Raw genomic sequence first — 20,084 nt, forward strand, 5'->3', positions numbered from 1 at the left:
TTTCTCTTCACCAAAACCAACTCCAATTTCTAAAAGACTCACTCTGCAGTTATTTATTCATTTTTATTTTTTTATCCTGCTTCTTTCATATATAACTCGAGATGGCAAACATCAATGCTCCTTCCTCATCCTATTTTCCCCACAACTTTGCAAGCCAAGTTGGTTTGAGAGTGACTGGCTAACAGTCACCCAGCTGGCTTTTCAGGCTAAAGGTAGATCTCTTGGCTTCTAGGTCAGACCTCATTCATTCATTTATTCTACCCTTTACTTAGGAGTCAAAATGGCACATATGGTATTACCTCTTTTTACAACAACTTTTTAAGAAACTTAATTAGCTCAAATTCACTCCTTTTGTTCAAGATGGACTAAAGTTGGACCTGCCCACTCCTAAACCATCACAATATTCTAGATGACTAACAACATTAAAAGATTCAGAAATGTAGTGCATACACTCTATCAAAATATTAACTGAAACTTAGTTGTAACTAATCCTCAAGCCAAATAGTAAGAGTCATATTACAAGCATCAAAATTAACATATTTCACAGACAATTGTTTCCTTGCAACAACATCTCTTATTTATTATGTTTCTCCTGCAAAAAAATGGGGAATATATCAAGTGGAGTTCCCACAGTTATTAAACAAATGTATACTGGACACAGATACTGTTGTTGTTGCAAGCTTCCTTGAGAAGGAAGGAAGGAAGGAAGGAAGGAAGGAAGGAAGGAAGGAAGGAAGGAAGGAAGGAAGGAAGGAAGGAAGGAAGGAAGGAAGAAAATCTGCCTTATCTGGAAGTAATCAAAAACAGTTTGAGTCCCGAGTACAGCAAGAATTGTGCGGTGGGGTCACCCCAAAATTACATTTACCTGCCCCAAACTAACAAAATAATCCTCAAAGATCTTTCTACCACCAAGATAGTGAATAGTCAATGACACTAAATGAATAATAATTCCATTAACACAAGTCTATTGACAAAATGCAATTGCTTCATTCTGCCTCACAGTAGCTCATACAAAATTCTGAATTTGGACCTGGAATGCTTGCTTTATAAACTGGAAGCATCTAAACAAACCACATAAACTCTAATAAACAAAGAAAGTAAGTCCTGGCTCACCAAGTATTTATATAATCATGTCATGTTAGTACATTGATATAACAGATAATGCTTGTACATATCATATTCTGTTGCACAGTTGAAAGAGAATTTTATACATACAGACGTGTGTGTGTGTGTGTGTGTGTGTGTGTGTTTCTAAAGATATTTTATAAATGCTCAAACATCATAAAGTATTAATATGCAGTGGAACATTTATAACTTGAAACTTAAAAGGACAACCTCAGAGATTTGCAGGATAATCCTATGGTTGCTGAACTGGAAGCAAGTTTTACTCTATTTTGTAGGCTTACAGCTGAATAAACATGAAGTGGACTGCAATTGTAATCCGTATTAGGCTGTAACTTAAACAGCCTACTATACAGTAAGCTCCAATGAACATAATGATACACATACTTCAGAGTTTACACCTGTCCAACTGTACATGAACATATTTTCTCTCATGATGGTAAAGGTTTCTGTTGGATAAGCTGGCCAATATGTGTCTTGCTGTGGTGCTGCTCAGATGCTTGAAATTTATTTTTCTCCTTGTAAATTATGGTTTTATACTTGGAAGAGTCAGCAATTTGAGTTGCTAATGCTATATATCAATGTTTAAAAATGTTGTATTCCAGTCAAGCAATTTTTCTCTTGCCATTGAGCAATCTATGGAAAGTATTTTCAGGATATACAGTATTAGAATTCTTCCTGCTTACCTATATATATGCTTGATCACACATTGTTCAAGCAAGCACACATTTTTCACTTCAACCCAAAAAGTTAAAAAAAAACAAAAACCAAACCCACTATTGCCACTTCTTAAAATAGTTCAACATTAACAGAAAATGGGCATTTATTTTAATAAAATTTTAACTCTTCTGTACTGGATGACCAGACTTGCCCCAATTCCACACACCATCAACAATCACTTTGAAATGTGTGGAATACAAATCATAGAATCCAGCAATCTATCAACCAATCAAAGAACTGGAATATGACATTGATTGTTTTTTTCCTATTTTAGCCAGGCTTACTTGACAGAGACTATGTTTATTATCCATATTTCACTTTGCATATCTCACTTTGTTCAACACTCACTTTCAAAAACTCATCTGAATCGCCAGACCATGAGTATTTCCACATGAGGATTATGCATCAGACTGAATGTAGTTTCAGAACTCGGTGTTCCTGCAAGGTCAGCAATGTTACAGAGCTTGGCTGGTTTACTTCTGGATCAGTTGAAACAATTGTGACAACTTTATTTATATTTAAATTTTCTAGGCACCCAATTCCAACAAGTCTGTGTGATTTAACTTATACAAAAGCTAAAATGAAATCCAAAAATCTTGGGTAACCCAAAGGGAATAACAACCAATTCTCTCCCCTCACGCATGGAGATAAGAACAACAAAAGGACCCTCAATTACTCTAATGAAAGGATTGGGAGGAAAGGATGTTTTTAAATCCTCTGTATTTGTCTCAATGCAATGAATACTACAAAACTATTTATTTGTTGAATAGTAAAACATAATTAATTAAATGAATACTACTGTTTCCAGCCTAACAATTACCTGAACCTCACATTTACACACAACACACACGTGTATATATGCATATATGAATGTAAGTGGGTGGATTCTTTTTTCTGTCCTCGATGCTCACCTCTTTCCATGAAACTCTTGGGGTAAGCAGTCTTTCTCAATAATTAAAATCGGAACATCCTACCACTTTGATGAAGCCACCATGACTATCATCAACAAGCCAACTTTCCTCAGTGCAAGCAAAGACTCATGTACCTTGGATAAAAAGAATGAATGAATGAATGAATGAATGAATGAATGACAATGCTTGGCAAAGTTGTGAAAAGTAAAAAGGGAAGACAATGGATAAAATGGATGGATCAAGGAAACCAAATGAACATTCTTGGAAAATTGTTATGAGGAACAGGATGAGACCCATGTCATTTGTTCAAATCTGTCAACCACCAGTCAAACTCAAGTCAGTGATATATCATTAACTCATCTCTGTTTAATACTCAAAAGAGTACACAATGACAATCTGAGAGCTACTGACTACGAGGTTTGAAGTGAAGAGGTTTTTTCCCCACCCTCTTCGCTTCTAAAATGAAACCTTCTTTTCACATACCTCGATGAAATGAGTTAAAACCTAGAAGTGGCAGAGGAACTACATTTTATTTTAAGATTCCTGCTGTGATGTATTTTAATGGTGCAGATGGCTTATTTGCTTGCCTCTTTGATTTCACAGTAACCTAGATAAGCATACAAATTCATAACTTTCACATGCCAGGTGACTGAATAACAGTTAATGGAATTCACTGTGGGTGGGGTTTTTTGCCATTTTATATTATTATTATGTTTTTTATTTTAATCCAAAATTGGTAATTTTAACAGTTTTTGTTATTATGCATGCCACCCATTAACTATGTATGATGGGTAGCTGTACAAATGTGATTAAATAAACAACCTCTGCATCCCTATTACAGTCTAGTCATCTAAGCAGAGGTTGCACTTTATTATTAATGAAGTAGGAATATTTTCTGATTTTCCTAAAAGTTTATATGTTGTAATGTAACATTTCTGAAAGTTTATTCAGAGTTATTCACCATAATTACACCTTCTTTTCAATTCATCTTCAACAATGTTATGGTTTATATGTCAACAGTTCTAACAGTTCTGATCACTGATAGGAAGTTTCATGTCATCTTTTACAAAGTGATAATCAGCTAAGAGCTGAAAGTGCAAATTTGTTCAACAAAGATGGAGAGTTATACTTCCACAGTTATACTTTAGCTTCTATCTATGCAAAAGATCACCACATAATGTGTGGTTTTTGTTTTTTTTTTACTTCTAAGCAAATCTAACTGACTTCACTGAGACTTTCATCCAGTAAGTATGCAATGACTTGCAGCTCCAAGAAAAATATTGCCACCACTAGCAGGCTTAATAGAACTTACAGTTGTGAGAATCCAATGTATAGGTGACAAACAGGAAAAACAACATTGAGAAATGCCACTGAGTTATCACTAGCAGAGTGAAATCTACATCTGCAATATTATTACTAGCAATCACTTCATATATCCCTTGTAAAAAGGGGGAGAGGGGAGGGAGGGAGGAAGGAAAGAAGGTAAGAAGGAAGGAAGGAAGGAAGGAAGGAAGGAAGGAAGGAAGGAAGGAAGGAAGGAAGGAAGGAAGGAAGGAAGGAATCTAGACAGATTGTTGCAACACAGTGCTAGATGCTGATAGATCCAGCCTTAAGATAGATTTCTAGATATATAGCCAAGCTTTCTAAAAGTGAATAGAATGTCTATTCAATCATGTTTACACCTTGTAGTATAGTGCTCTGATTAGTAACTGTATTTAGGACAGCCACTTTATTAAAATTAAAGAAATTTATTACTCATCAATCATTTTTAACTTGAAGGTACAATCCAGCAAAGTTAAGCATTATTACCTTCCAATGCTTAGAAAGAGAAAAAGTGAGTAGATGGCTTGAATGTCATTCACTGAACTCAGTGGAACGGAAATATATTTAAATTTAGCTAGATTAAACCCAGTCCACTCTTACTTCATTAAACTGTAATCAGCAGCACTTGTATGATTTCACATACAAATTAGGAAAACGAAACAAGAACTCTCATGCTTCTCATTGCAAATTCCTGTTTAACGCCTTCATGTGGAATACATTAAAATTTATATATAGTGTAATATAATATATATATATAAAAAATATTTTTTCCAGTATGCAACGATGCTTCTTTAAAGACTGGCAATTTAGAAAGAACACAGCTGGCCCCTTTTGCAGGCCAAGACATTCAACTGAGACGGGAATCAGGAGCTAAAAGATTGTCGGACATCCTTGCTTGCCTCTGTCTCCGGAGCCTTCAAATTATTTCCGCAACCCCTCACAGTTTCCCCCCTCACAGTCTTACACGTATCCTCTCTTCCTCCCCCCCCCCGTGGCAAAAACGGGTTAGGTTTCTAACTGCATCTCATTTCCTTTCCAATGTCCTTCTCTATCCGGGAGAAGTAAAAGGCAGAGAAAGTTTAAAAAGCGTTGGGAAGAAGGCGCTCCCCCGGCAGCCATCCTCCTTCGTTGCATTTTTAAGGGAAGGGGAAGGGAGAATAAATAAATAAATAAATAAACAAATAATAAATAAATAAATAAATAAATAAATAAATAAATAAATAAATAAATAAATAAATAAATAAATAAATAAATAAATAAATAAATAAATAAATAAATAAATAAATAAATAAATAAATTTCAGCACCCGGGAAAGCAAGATCAATGGGGACTCAAAGAGGTTGTGTTTCCATGCACCGACCGAGCAAACTCCGCACCTGCGCCCTCTTCTCCCGATCGGATCTGACTGACAGCCCCACTCCACGGGGTTCACGACCCCCCACGACCCCCACCGAAGATGAGGAGCGGCGCCAAGTTTCGCCGCTGACATTCACGAGTGGGGGATGGGGTGGGGTGGGGGGAATGGAGAAAGGAAGGTTAAAAAAAAAAAAAACGCATGCACGCGCAACCCAGCACCCGGGCGAGTATGTTCCCCTTCCTATTCCTTCTTTTTCTTCTTCTTTTTTACCGGTAGCTTGCACTAAAGACACGTTCTGGGCTAGGCTAAGCAAAACCCACCGCAACCGAGGGAAGTCGCAAGAACCGGGGCAAGGCTCTCAGAAGCTCTCGGGCGAAAAGGCAGAAAGAAAGAGGCGAGAGGGAGGAGGAGGAGGAGGAAAAGGGGAGACGCACCGCGGCCGTGCAAACGTTGCAAGTCGCCGATGCCCCGACCTCTCTGGCGCTGCAAGGACTGTGTAAAACGGCAACCTTCCGTTTTGCCCCGCCGCGGGAAGAATGCAAGAGATTTGGGGGTTGAGAAGGGTTGAGGGTGGGGTGGGGTGGGTGTGTGGGGGAAGGAAGGGTCGTTTGATTTCAAAGCCTTACCTTAGCTGGCGTGCCCTAACTGGTGACAGGGAACTTTAAGGGCTATAAGAGAAGGGAAGGGGGGGAGAGAGAGAGAGAGAGAAACTGAGGGGATGAGGAAAGAGGAGACTTGTGTCCCGTCCCCCCCCTATGCGCAGCTTCTCCCAGTCCAGGGAGAGCCGCGATCGAGAGGCGCACTGGATCCCAAGCTCTGGGTTACCTCCAAAGCAAAAAAAAAACAAAAAAAACACCTCCTAAGCTGCTGGCTCGCTTTTTGCTTTCTGCGGCTCGGGAAAGCGGCGCTGATTGGCCGTCTCCGCTTGTCTGTTTGGTTCTCGCCGGAGCCACACAGCCTTCTCCTCGCCCTCCCTTTTCCTCATCCCGGCTAGGAGATCCTGGCGTTGTTCGGCCGTGGGCGGGCAGGCGGCGGAAAGGGCGATCTCGCCCGGCGCCCTCGCTTTCAGCCTTTATCCGAGCAGATTCCACGGCCGCTGAAATAGAAAGGAAACAATGGCTTCGCCAGCTAGCCAAGGAGGTTTGTTCAGTAAAATGAGAGTATGTTTGTTCAGTAAAATGAGAGGGATGAGGGGGCTGCGGGGGGGGGGGTGCAGGGCAGAGAAATGCTTATAAATAGTTGATCTATTTATTCGGTGGGGTGAAGGCATCAAGTGCGGGAGGAATTGGCCAGGAAGAAAAGAACAGGTTAGGAAACATGCTCATATTTTGGAACAATTTCCAGAGAGACTCGGGAGCACACGTAAGCCAAGTAACCACCAATCTTGCAAGGGATAAAAGCCAGAACATCTACTTCTAAAATAATAATAATCATTTTTTTTAAAAAAATGTCCTGGAAAAAGTGGAATGCGTTAAAGATAAATGGGGATCATATTTAAGAACTGTAACCTGTGAAAATATGATATTTTCATCTACCCGTTTGCTCTGAAAAACCACTTGGAAGAAAGAACAGAACAGTCTGGGTCTTCCCATCTGCAATATGTCAAACCAACCCCCGTCCTTTCATATAGCACCATCCCTTTACTATGGTATATGCTTCCATAGGCCATAAGCCATTTGGGCATATTTGGACCTAATAACCCCCTTCAGAGTTGGAATTAAGGCAGGGGATTCACTTCAGAAAGATTCTTCTGTTCCTTTTCCATTCAAGCTGTGTCCCCTGAGACTTTAGTTGACAGGCCAGGGCATGTTCCCTTCAAGAAGCAATCCTAAGTGGGAAAGTCTATTTATGATTTCTGTATAAGACAGAAAGAATCTTTGCTTCATGGTCTTGGAAATTTTCAGGAGTTTTATAATGATAAAATAACTTAGGCAAATATATCTAGAAGGGGGGGGGAACCTGATTGAAAGCGGAACAATAATACGCATTTCAAATGTCTTAGCTGGGTGAACAGGACCAGTCCAAAAACAAAAAACAAAAATATTGTGAAGCTTTAAAAAAACAGTTACAAAAAGAAATAAATCTTTTGAATGATAACAAATATTTCTTTAAAAGGGATTTGTTTGCCCAGTGTGCAAAGGGCATCGGGCAAGATTCCATGGAGAGATCACAGCATAAAGCAAAGGCACAACAGGGTAAGCCTTTTGCAGTCCTTCTCAGCCTTTAAGGCTGAATCCAAAACTACACCCTCTTTGCTTGAGTTTGCTGCATTTGTAAGAGACATTGCAGTTATTTTGCTAGGACAAAAACAAGGGGGAAATGCCCATAGTTGGGTCTATCTGGACTGGAACAACATCTAAGCCAGTTTCTTTTGCAGGACCTTTTTCTGAGCACAATCATGACAAAGTATCAACCAGCAGAAAATGCCCATCATTGATTTATATATAATTGTTATTTGTGCATTTATTTTTCTCCAGGAAGAATTGTTTAAAAGAGGAAATAATTTTTTAAAAGTGTATTTAAAACATTTTTAAAAAGGAAATCGTAATGCTTATAAAACAAATGCTCAAAATAAACCAATATCTCAGTTAAAAAAATAGAAGAGCAAAAGAATATACAAATTAAAGGCAGACTGGTCCAGGGTAAGTAGACATATGTTTAATTCTGAAAAGTACCATAATTAGAATGCTGTCAATCAGAAGGACCTACCTGCCTATCACACTCACAACAAAGCATGTGCAACCCCTCCCCCAGCAGATTTTAATGCATGGATTAATAGTGCTCGGAAGACAGTCTTTTAAATACCTGTCGGGCTTTAAAGACCAGCAGTTGCCAACCGGTGGGCCGTGGCCCACTGATGGGCCATGAGAAAATTTTGGTGGGCCACAGAGAAATCTTACCCCCAGAGCACCCCCCCCCCCAAAGCAAGTAATCCAGGCTACGCAGACACACAAAGCTGCGCACCCAACATGGCCTACGGGAACCTTCCCCGCCCACTCACTCCTTACTCGCAAACTTGCCTGCTAAATTGCGATTTTTCCTTTTCCCGACCATCATCTGTTCTGCTGTGCTGGGAGATTTAGATTAGCTAGGAAGCAGGAAATGGTTGGATTTCTTGCTTTCTAGCTAGTCTTTAGATCTTTGGCTCTGCTTTTAAGCACAGCTGAACCTCCCTTAGGTTTGAAGGTTCTATTATTCAACGCAGACTCACGGCAAGCAAATTTGAGAGACTGAACTAGCCGATGGCAGACAGATCGATCACTGAATGATTCTGTGAGCAACTCAATCTGCCTGCCTGCTTTGCCTGATTTTGGGTAAAAGTTACTCTTTTTTAAAATAAAAAATTCAATATTTACATACATGGTGTGTTGTGAGTTAATTTTGTGAGTTTGCTTGCAAGCAAATTTTATGTGGCAGACTGCGCTAGCCGATGACAGATCGATCGATCACTGAATGATTCTGTGAGCAACTCAATCTGCCTGACTGCTTTGCCTGATTTTGGGTAAAAGTTGCTCTTTTTTAATAAAAAAATCAATATTTATATAAATATTTATAATATTTACATACAAGCCATGCCCAGCCAGTCACATGACCACCAAGCCACACCCACAAATTGGGCCATGCCTACAGAACTGATTAGTGGTCCCTGGGATTTAAAATTATGAGTTTGGTGGTCCCTGAGGTCCCAAAGGTTGGTGACCCCTGTTATAGACTATTATTGCCTTAAATTGGGCACAGTAGCTCTCAGGAAACCTTTTCATATTTGTTGTTATGAGGTCATGTGTAGCTGTTCCACTGACTAATCAACCTGTGACATTCTGAACCAGTTGCAATTTATGGACAATTTTCAGGAGTAGCCCCACACAGAGTGTACTTCAGTAATCTAGTCAAGAGATGACTTGGTCCAAATATGGGTGTAGTAGTCCTATACTCATATCTTGAGATCATCCTTTCAAATTTGACCCAAAATTTGACTCTCTTCTGTTGATTTGCAGGATGAGAAGATAGGAAATTGTTCAGGATTTTTTCATTCTTTGGACAGGTTCTTGCAAGATTTTTTTCCCCCTGTGATTTCAGTGCATTTAAAGGAGCCAACTGGTTAGGTTTTAATGGTATAATTTCCAAGTATGGGGTGGGGGGAAGGAGAGAGAGAAACCAATTTAAGTCTTTAAAACATAAATAAGCAGCAGCTCTTTGACTGATATTTGGAACTGGTTCATCAACCATGTATTAAGGACTAGTAAAATATGTAGCTATTGCTGGTCCAGATCTATTTCCCTTAAGAACATTTTATGTTCTGGTAAAACATCTGCTGAGCCAAGGCTGAGTATATATATTCAATTTTGGATAGCACATTATTCATGTGAGTTTCAGGCCTTAATGCATTCACCTACAAACTTTTTTAAAAGTTAGGCTTTCCAAATGAACTGCCAAAAAATACCTGATATCATTACAATACATCACTGACTTGACTACAAAACAGTTACCTGTCCTTAATTTGTAGATTACTCTGTTTGCAACACGTCCTTTTAATACCTCACTACCTATCTATAACTGAAGTATTTGTGTAGGTGTTTTCTTCCTCGGAAAGCATTCATTGTTGCTATAACTGAGTGGACCCAGTTTACTATTAATTATTTTCTTTCTTTCCATCTTTCTCAGCATTATGGACTTCTTAAGTGGACTAAGTCTTCACCTGTATCTAAATCACACAACTAACCTGTACCTTAAATGAGACCTGTGGGTGGATTTGTTCTACTGTATGTGTTCCATTTGTTTATTTTATTTTAGCTGTTCATGGTATTCTCCAACACCAAAGTTTAAAACTTTCCTGATAGATAGATAGATAGATAGATAGATAGATAGATAGATAGATAGATAGATAGATAGAGTTTTAAGAGCAATTGTAAGAACTAATACAAACTAAAGTACAAACTATTTTGCTTCTATAGTCTCATAGGGAAAACTAATACCTACTCAGTTTTGATCTTTGTAAGTATATGGCATTTGAATATCTTTTGCAAGGCCTTTATTGCTACTTCATGAAGTGCTAATATATGCCATATTTTTAATTGTTGTTTCCTTTACTATTAGCAGTTGATTCTAAATGGCCAAAGTTATCTACCACTTCAGGAACTTTACTGTCAATTCTAAGGATGGTTGCTGTGCTTGCTGTCATGAGTTTGGTCTTCTTTATATTTAATCTTATTTATTTAAACTTTATATCGAATTTTTACATTGTGTTCCTTGACTTCATTACTAGATTTTGCAGATCACTTATATTTTCCACTATTGGAGTAATATTGTCAGCATAGTGCAAAATATTGATGTCACTATGAGTCAGGTGGTATACAGATTTAATAAATAAATGTTTCTTCCTCCAATTTTAAACCACACTCATCTTCTAATATAGCATCCCTCAATATATATTCAGCATATAGGTCAATTAAACAAAGAGAAAATATTCAACCTTGTCTGAGTCCTTTGAAAATTTTACTATGTTCTGTTCATTCTGTAGCTTCCAAAAGAATAAACTTGTATACATTTAGTATGATGATACTGAAAATTTCTGGTATTCCTGCTTTCTATTGACATTTGGCTGCCTTTCTGCAGCCAATAAAACACATATCGACTTGTTTTGGGTATTCTTTTGCTTTCTTAATTATTCACTATGCATCATCAATAATGTCTTTTGTTCCTTGGTGTTTTCTAAAACCAACTAGAGCTTCTGGCATCTCCCTTTCCATGTAGTGCTCTAATCTCCATTGGATGATCCTGAGCATTATTTTGCTAGCATGTGAAATTAAAAATAGGATATGGTAGTTTGTGTGTTAAGTCTTTAAGTCTTTTCTTTGATGTTTATGTATAGAGTGATCATTTCGGGTCTGTTGACTACTGTGTCATTCTTGATTTGCTGGCATAGTTTGATCAGAAACTTTACTGCTTCCTCTTCTGTTACCTGCCAAACCTCTATAGATATTCTATCATTTCCTGTAGCCATCAAACTTGATAATGCCCAGAATGCTGATGGGATTTCAACATCTACTACTAGAGATCCCTAAGAAATGTCTTTTAAGATATCTTTAATGTTGACAGCTCTACTATTTCAGTATCCTCCTTCCATCTTGTTTGATATTTCTTGAATCTGTTAATATCTGTTTATCAGTGTCCTTCAGTGTACTATTTCAAGATTGGAACTTCCTTTTCAATTCATAAATCTTTTGAAAGGCTTTCCTTATTTTTCCATCTCTGTTTCTATTGTCAGTGTCTTTACAATTGTTGTCTAGGAATTGTTTCTTGTCTCTTCTATCAGCTCTCTGAAATTCTCTGTTACATTCTTGCTTTACATCTTTGACTTGTTTGTGGCAATTTTTTATCTTCTGCTGTGACATCTTTGGTTTCTTCTATTTCTCGATCTTTGGCAAGCTTTTTTTCACACTGATCTTTAACAATTTCCTTGATTTCATTTCATAGTTTTTCTGATTCCTTATAAATGAGATTCAGGATGTCAGAGTGATTCCTGATGTTCTCCTTCACAAAGATGGTTGTATGTTCAAGATCATAATGTGGGAAGTGGCTGGCTTTGTTCTTCCATTTTACCTTACCTTGCAAGTTGCATATGAATAGTTTATTATTTGTTCCACAATCAGCACTTGGCCATGCCTTTGATGCTACAGTTTTGCTCCTCCACCTCCTTTTAGATATAAGAATTCTATATAGCTCATCTGTTGATGTCCATGTATACATATATCATTTTGGTTGTTTGATGATCATATTAGCTATGAACAAATCATTACTCTGTTTATTTTTATTTCTTAGATCATACCATCCAATTATGTTTTCCTTAACTATTTTCAGCTTTGGAATTGTAGAGCCATTCCATCGATAGGTTGTATTTTGCACACTCTGGCTGTCAGACTGAATTTGAACACAAGAGTCATTGCTCTCCTCTTTATCTGCAGCAATGTTTAGAGCATACACTAGAATAACTTATCATATTTAAGACTTGACAATTAATTTTAAGTTATTTGGCCATTGATTACATTACATCTATCATCACTATATCCATTCTTGTTCTTCCAAAAATATTTGGTCCAATATGCAGGCCCAATCACCAGACCAGATAAATGAATCATTTCCATTTGATTTGCAAATGAAAGGCTGCTTAGAAGTGAGCCTGCTTGGAATGGACCCTATTATGTACAGTTTTGAATGTTGTACATCACTATAATTAACCAATCGTGAAAAACATGTTATATTCTCAATAGTCACAGTAACATAGTTGAAGTAGAGGTTAGAAGGTTCACTAAGGCATTTATTCTTTTCAACAGCATTCCTACATTGGCCATTACTAAGTAACTCGGGACCAGTTTTATCAATTACCTTAATAAGTAGGCATTCATAAGTGAGAAGGCAGGTGGTCTGGTTTTCATCTACTGCTTTCATCTATGCCTAATAAGCAAGGTTAACTAACATTCAAGGCACTTCCAATAGATAGAAGATGTCATAATAAGCAATAGATGAATTAAGTGATTTATGAATATGTGAATAAAAATATGAATTCTAATAGGTAAAATAGGTTGTCACATCATTCTTTCTGATTATGAAACCAACTCTATTCCTTTGTTTTTATTGTGTTCCAAACAAAGAACATTCTGACTGACAATGTTCAATTTCAGGCTATTTCAATGTGCAGATGCCTAAAATGTTAATGCATCGTCAATTCATTTCACTTTTTCATTGTAGATGAAATTTTCCATATTCATTCTTTTTTATGTTCCCATGTTTCCCTCCCCAATTTAATATAATTTTTCAAATTTGTGGGCCACCCAGTTCAAAATGAGTCTGGACATCATTCTATCTACAGTTTTGGATTTCTCACCTCCATGGTAACATCAGCAACCAGCTTTCCCAAAGCTAGCTGCAACATAAACACTATTAGAACTTCAAAAGATACTCAGCACTTTACAAGTAGTATGTTGAGTGCCATCTGACCTGATGGGACTATCATCTGACATTATATTGTCAATCACTTTATCTAGCCATCTGGTTTTTTAAATAATATATAGCAGTGGTTTACCACTGCTTTCTCACGAATGCTGTATGAATCATGCTTTTGGTGTTGCTGCTAAAGCAGTCATTAGCTTTTTTCTGTGTTGCTACTTCCTGATGTAGGTGCTGACTTGATTTTGCTGGGCAGCTGAGATGAGCTTCACACCTTGGATGACTCAATTGGAGTTCTACTTTTGTACACTCCTGATGGTTGTTTTTTTTTTTTTTTTTGCTCATCCCTCCCCATTAGTATGAGACAACTTATCAGGACATGGGGAAGAGAGGGAATTTGTAGAGAAAATAATTTTGGAAGAAAAAAAATGATACGAAAAGTACTTTTGTAAGTACTCTTGAAATTAGAATTAGGAATATGTTTATGGAAGGATGTAAAGGTCAAAAGAATAGGGAAAGGAGGAAGCAAGCGCAGAAGTACAAAAACAAGGCTGAAAAAGGAGTTTGAAGAAGGTAAAGATTTTCAACTGAGAAAAGCAGGCTCAGCTTGGAAAACTCAAAAGTGACTGGTGGTTGCAGTTTAGTGGTATCAGAAAAGGAATGAAATGAGCCAGATCTTAGACTTACTGTGTTGTGTCATGGAAGAATATCATTTACAGCTGAAGCTACTCAAGAGAAGTCTTCTGGTAGCTATGGCTGCATTAGCCAAGTGTATTAGAACTGGCAAGTGTTAGAAGGGCAGTAACTTGCAGGAAACCCACTACGAAAACAGGCCATAGGCCAGAAACTGCAGACTGGAAACAAAACGTTGAAGAGTAATGAGAATTTTGTATCCAAAGCAGAGATGTGGAGAAATGGAATTGGTAAAGAGAAAAGATGGATGGTATGCATTGGTCTGGGCTTCAAAATATAGTGTGATGGTGGAATTAGTGAAGGAGCTCATGTTCTGAACAACTTGCCTGGTCAGAAGAGGATGATAACGAATTGAGTTTTCTGCAGGAGTGCGAGGTCAGGTGCAACAGCCACTTATCAGACTTGGGTGAGGACAATTTCTATGATGCTGAGAGGAACGGGAAAGAATTGTTAGTTGACAAAGGTGTGTGTGTGTATAGTTATAATAGTGAATGTGGAGTGACCTTATTAGGAATGACAGTTGAGAAAGAGGTACTTGTGGTTGGCAGGACTGCTGGTGGGAGAAGCAGTGTGAATTAATTGTCCCCATGAGTTGCCTTTTGGGGGGGAAAATGAGGAATATAATATAGAAGGAATAGAAAGGAAACACCAGTAAATAATCTTAGTAACAAAGTACTAACAAAACTCTTTTAAGAATATTCTTGAAGTTATGTGTTGGAGAAGACTTGTCAGAATACTGTGGATATCGAAGAAAACAAATAGATTATAAAACAAATCAAACCAGAGTTCTCACTCAAAGTACAAATATTTAGGTTCAAATTATCCTACTTTAGGCACATTATGTGAAGAGCCAGGTTTCTAGAAAAGGCTCTAATGCTGAGAAAGGTAGAACAAAACAGAAGAAGATAACCAGCAGCAAGTTTGCAGGGTTGCAAGAACTGAAAAATTGGTTAGGGATAGTTCATCATTATCTAAATGGTCACTAGGAATCAAAAATGATTTGATGCCACATAATTATTCCAGTTTGTTTTATCAAATCAGCAACAGTGAAACCAAAAGTAAACATACAAGAAAGATTCAAGCAATTAGAGGCAGACTTGGGATCATACTTTTCAAGGAATACTAACAGGGAAAGTGTTAAGTATAAACGCCATTCTCACCTCCCACCCAAAAATGTAATTCCCAAAGCTGACTCAGTTTAAAAAAAGAATGATGCTGATGCTGAAATAAAACCTTTGGCATGAGCTTAACTTTACCCATATGTTCATTTTAGCAGTCTCATAAGGGCACAATAAAAATCATAGCCTGAATTTACTGCCAAGGACAGTCCTTATGTAACTATGGATAAATATGCATGCAGAGCCTTGTTCTGACCAACATTATTTATATGAGGATTAGGAAGTGAAGCATGATCATGTCAGGCTTTTAAAATATGTTGTTCAAAAGATGCAAGATTATGTTAGTATTGATATCACATAGGTTGTTTCCCTTTGGGTCCTGCTAAGATTCTTACTTTTAGTTTACAGGACTATCCTCTGAGAACATTTCTATTGGGCAATGTTCAATGGATGTGTATAATTGATGCATGGGTGTTTTTTTTCCAGTTCAGCTTCTCTCAAAGCTCTAGAAAGTGTCTCCCCATGTTATCTTTTTTTTTCAAGGTACTTTTTCAGTGTACAACAAATATTATACATCTAGACAGGATTAGAGCTTTACCTAGATTTAGGTAGATTTACCTAAATCTAGAATGTGCACCTCATTGTGCTGTGCAGCAGAAGAAATATCATTTGCTGATCCAAATTTGTTGTCAGTTGTAAACAAGTGCCAGACTCGGCTTACCCAGCTATCCTTGGCATCCCATCAGAAGTGTAATTAACGTATAAGTGGCAATACTAGCACATATGCTCCTGGCAGCCCACCACCATTTTTCTTAGCCAGGAAGCTGCTGGACTCAAACAGAAGGCACAGCCTTTGCTGGAGAGGCACTGTGGGAAAAGGGGTGCTAAGACTGGCAGAAAACCTGGCAGTGTTGAAAACTATGCATCAGGTAAAGAGGCATTTGCAGAGATTTGTCCATGGTAAAGAGCCAAAGTCGTATCATGTTCAGATTTAGTCAAAGCGCAAAGATACAATCTGATGCTGGCACAGCTTTTCTAGGATAAGACATTTTAAAAAGGGGAAGAGGGAGGCTGGTGTGTTTAATCACACAAAGGAATTGGGTTGGGATTTGAGAGGGCTCAGCTCTCAGAGAGCACGAGAGAGAAACAAACTGCTTTCGTTTGCTATTTCATTTGAATTTGGACTTTGGGATCTGCAGAGGTTACATGTGGGACTCAAGGCTTTCATGGCTAGAGCACAGTTAATGGTTCTTGTGCAAAAGTTTCTTGCTTTTGACCATTACATCTATCTTTGCATCTATGTTCCCAACAAAACATATCTACTACCCCCACCTTTCCAGGCATATAATAATAATTCTCTCATAAGCTTTCAATTCTGCTTTTCATGCCATGTACTCAGATCTATTAGTTGGCAGCAAGGCAACAGAGATCATAAGAGGAAAACAAAACATAGCTCATCACATCCTGCCATAATGCTCAGATCAAAACAGGAACACGCTTGTATAATTATAACATTTTCAGTTCCAAAGTGAGGATTTCTACATGAATTACTCAGTCCTTTGTTATTGAACCCTTTAGTTATTTGTATAGTTATTGATCAATTTAAATACTTCCCCAGTCAACATTATTAGTTCTATTTCTTAGAAATAGAACTATAAGCTTTTTCAATTGCAGCATGGGACAGGCTAGACAGAATCAGGGAGGAAGAAAAGCTGACAGATGACATTCTAGCAAGTCACAGCAATTCTTTTATCTATACTCTAAATCAGTTTAAAAATAATATTATCAGAGTTAGATACCACCATCCAACTGTTAAGGAGCCTAAGCATATGAAATGGCAGTCTTACCATTCCTAACTCTAACATCCTTACAAATCAATAAATGTCAAGTATCTAGGCCAGCTTTCCCAGATCTAGTATATTCCACATGTTTGGCTCTTTGACTATATAATCTGTGATGTTAGTATTTGAGTTTTAATGCAGGCAGATGGCAGAAGGTTATAGAAAGATGTTCTGAATGCATCCATTTAAATCACATGCATTACTGAATATGCATTTTAAAGTGAAAGTGATATTTGTATAAGTAAATAGAAATAAAAGCATAAAAACATATGCACTTAGAAAAGAAACCAAAAACAAAACACACGCATTTAGTTCTATGAGATAGTACTTGGCTTGGTGAAATATCAAGCATGTTTGGGGAGTACTACATTTCAGGTTAACATTTTTATATTCACATCTGAATTAGAAGTGCAAGTATTTGCATTTATTCCAAATGAATAATTGCCAATGGGAAAAAAATGAATCCATTTTAGGATTGCAGATAATAAGGTCTAAGGTTGAAAATGGTACTTGACAAATTAGGCTGTTACGTTGCATTTTACCCATCTACTGTGACAGTGTATTACAAAAACCATAGTAAATATTTTCACTATTAATACTATGAAAATATGTACAGTGGTTGTATTGTTTGAAGGTATGAATGGACATATATAAAATAACAGTCTACAGAGCTGTAAATGTACATTTGTTTCTATATATGCTGAGTCCCTATATGAACTCTAGGATAGCAATGGAGACAGATAACAATGGAGGTGTTTCACATTCTCTCTTTATGACCACCCTTTAGTGAGGACCAGCCAGGGCCAAAGTAAGTTCTGAATTTAAGACCTTCAAACTTGTAAGATTCTCATATCTCGTATCTTTACAATACTGGATAAGAAGCCTAACCTGAGATGCAATACTGAGACCTAGCCAGGCACATCCCTCTCTGGTATGTGCCCTGCAGGGCTTCAGATTTGTCACCAGTTACAACCTCATGATTGGGACAGGGAAAGCCTTTGAAGGGGGCATAGGAAAATTTTGAGCGCTGTCAGACATTCCATTCAACAGTTACCTGGGTGTGAGGTCCTACTTGTGAGGCTGGACTTTAAGGATTGGTTGGGAATGCTGCTACTCTACTAGCCCCCTTGCTATGCAGCTTCTTCCCTGCCCACTCTTTCTCTTGGTTGGGAGTGAAACTCCCCAGGTTTACAATTTCAGGGACTACAACTGCCCTCCCTAGGGGTGAACTTGAAGCTATGATTACTATGGCAACCATGGACCTGAATTGGCATATTATGGTCCTGACTCCTAACCCACAGGGTTAACCATTGATGATCAAACAATAGACTTGGCAACATGATGTGAATTTAAGGGAACATTACCATTGAGGAGACTGCAACTGGAGAGATTTCATCCTTGAATCTGGTTAGAGTTGCATTGTCTTGGAAGTCCTAGATTCATACCTCCTGCTAGAAGAGGACAATTTTTCTTGTGTGTTGATTGTGCTCATCCCTAGATGGCGAGGCCCTAGTTACAGTTATTCACATCTTAGTCACCTAATGACTGGGTTATTGCAACATACTGTAAACCATCCAGAAATTTCATTTGAAATGGCATGGGCAATTAATGGACATTTCTCATACCTATATAACAACTCTACTCTGTGAGCTGCACTAGCTCCCATTAGATTTCTTGATGCAATTTAAGATATTGTCAAAATATGTCCCCCATTTGTTGTTCTAGCAGGAATTGTTTCTAACTGTATCTATAGAGTCTTGCTTATTCAATAGCAAATGTCCTTCCTGAATATTTTTTCTTTCAGGATCAAAATTCACTCTTTTGAAATCTTGAATTTATGAAATGTATGGTTGTTCTTCTTTATTCCTCTTTCTCCTTCTCTTCATTATATGAACTCAAGGAAGACATGATAATTTCTATTCAAAGTTTCAGCTATCTTTACCTTTTCAGCTGATTCATTTATATTTTAGGGATTACATGCAAGATAGATTCCCTTGTTGCTTCTTCCACCTTCTAATTAATGAAGTTGTCAGCAAGAGAGGTCAGGAATTACTTGGAATTTTGACTCTTGGTCGTGTTTGAATTCCAGGAGATGTCAAAGAATTTGAAGTTTCCTGTTATTGGTCTGACACAGAAATGCTGCTTCCATATTTTATGTTTGTCCAGAATATCTATGCTAAATTCCAATAACAATGTTATGCTTGTTTTTCTCTCCTCATATCCTTTCCCAGATGCTTTCAACATGATCCAATTCCGGATAGGCATATTTATTATGTACCTTGGAACACCCTCTCTTTTCTTTTTGAGTTTATGCTTTGTGAATGGGCTGTAACTTTCCAGAGTTTTATTGCAATCATCTGTGCCATCTCACCAAGTTTCAGTGATAATGCTGAATGCCTTTTAAATTGCTCAGTATGGCTATTATGTATTTTATAGTCAGCCAACTGTAGCATATAAAATGGCAGGCTATGCTTTAGTGTCTCCGCTTGAACCATTTTCTGTGGTTAAATGTTAGACCATGAGAGATCTGGAATTCCTCAAATTGCAAAGAACCAAAATGTGCAAAATAATGGCTGTTAGCTTCCATATTTAGGATGTAACATCAGTGGAAAATGGTAGATAGAACCCATAAATTTCCTTTTTCTACATATATAATTTATTTTTAACTTTAACACATTCCCTATCCTATTGTCTCTAAACAGTCCTCACCTCTTGAATGCATTTCACAATCTGTAGCAAAGAGAAGAGCAAAAAGTTCCTGACATGCTTCTGATGCATTTGGCCATACTATCAATAAGCAAAGTGGGGCTGTAGTAAAAAAAGCAAATATTGAACTGTTAAGCTTTTCCCAATAGATTTCATTCAGAACAAGTTAAAATACATGGGAATCGTTGGATATTGGTAAAAAAAAACTCAATATGATTTCTTATTGCTGCTCCAAGCTATGTGGTAACACATAAAAAGAGCCCTTGATCACATTCAAAAAGCCATGTTGATTATTTGCTGAAACAGGTTACATTTCCAAACTCCTACACAGGAGAAAAATAAATTTATT

General features: G+C 37.5%; 1 protein-coding gene across 4 annotated transcripts in view; it reads right to left on the minus strand.

Annotated features, from left to right (window-relative positions):
• Positions 1-20,084, minus strand: part of CDH18 (cadherin 18) — a 659,070-nt gene that overhangs the window by 269,266 nt on the left and 369,720 nt on the right. For 2 of the 4 annotated variants that reach the window (XM_087961170.1, XM_087961172.1), the window contains exon 1: positions 6,060-6,561. The exons of the other annotated variants lie outside the window; for them this stretch is intronic. The gene's annotated coding sequence lies outside the window, so the exon portion shown is untranslated. Of the gene's footprint in view, positions 1-6,059; positions 6,562-20,084 lie in introns of those variants that run through there. 4 annotated transcript variants of the gene reach the window in all.

The sequence above is a fragment of the Notechis scutatus genome, chromosome 3 (genome assembly GCF_049901735.1).
Source record: "Notechis scutatus isolate UNSWTSFEM ecotype Mainland chromosome 3, rNotScu1.2, whole genome shotgun sequence".
NCBI lineage: Eukaryota > Metazoa > Chordata > Lepidosauria > Squamata > Elapidae > Notechis > Notechis scutatus.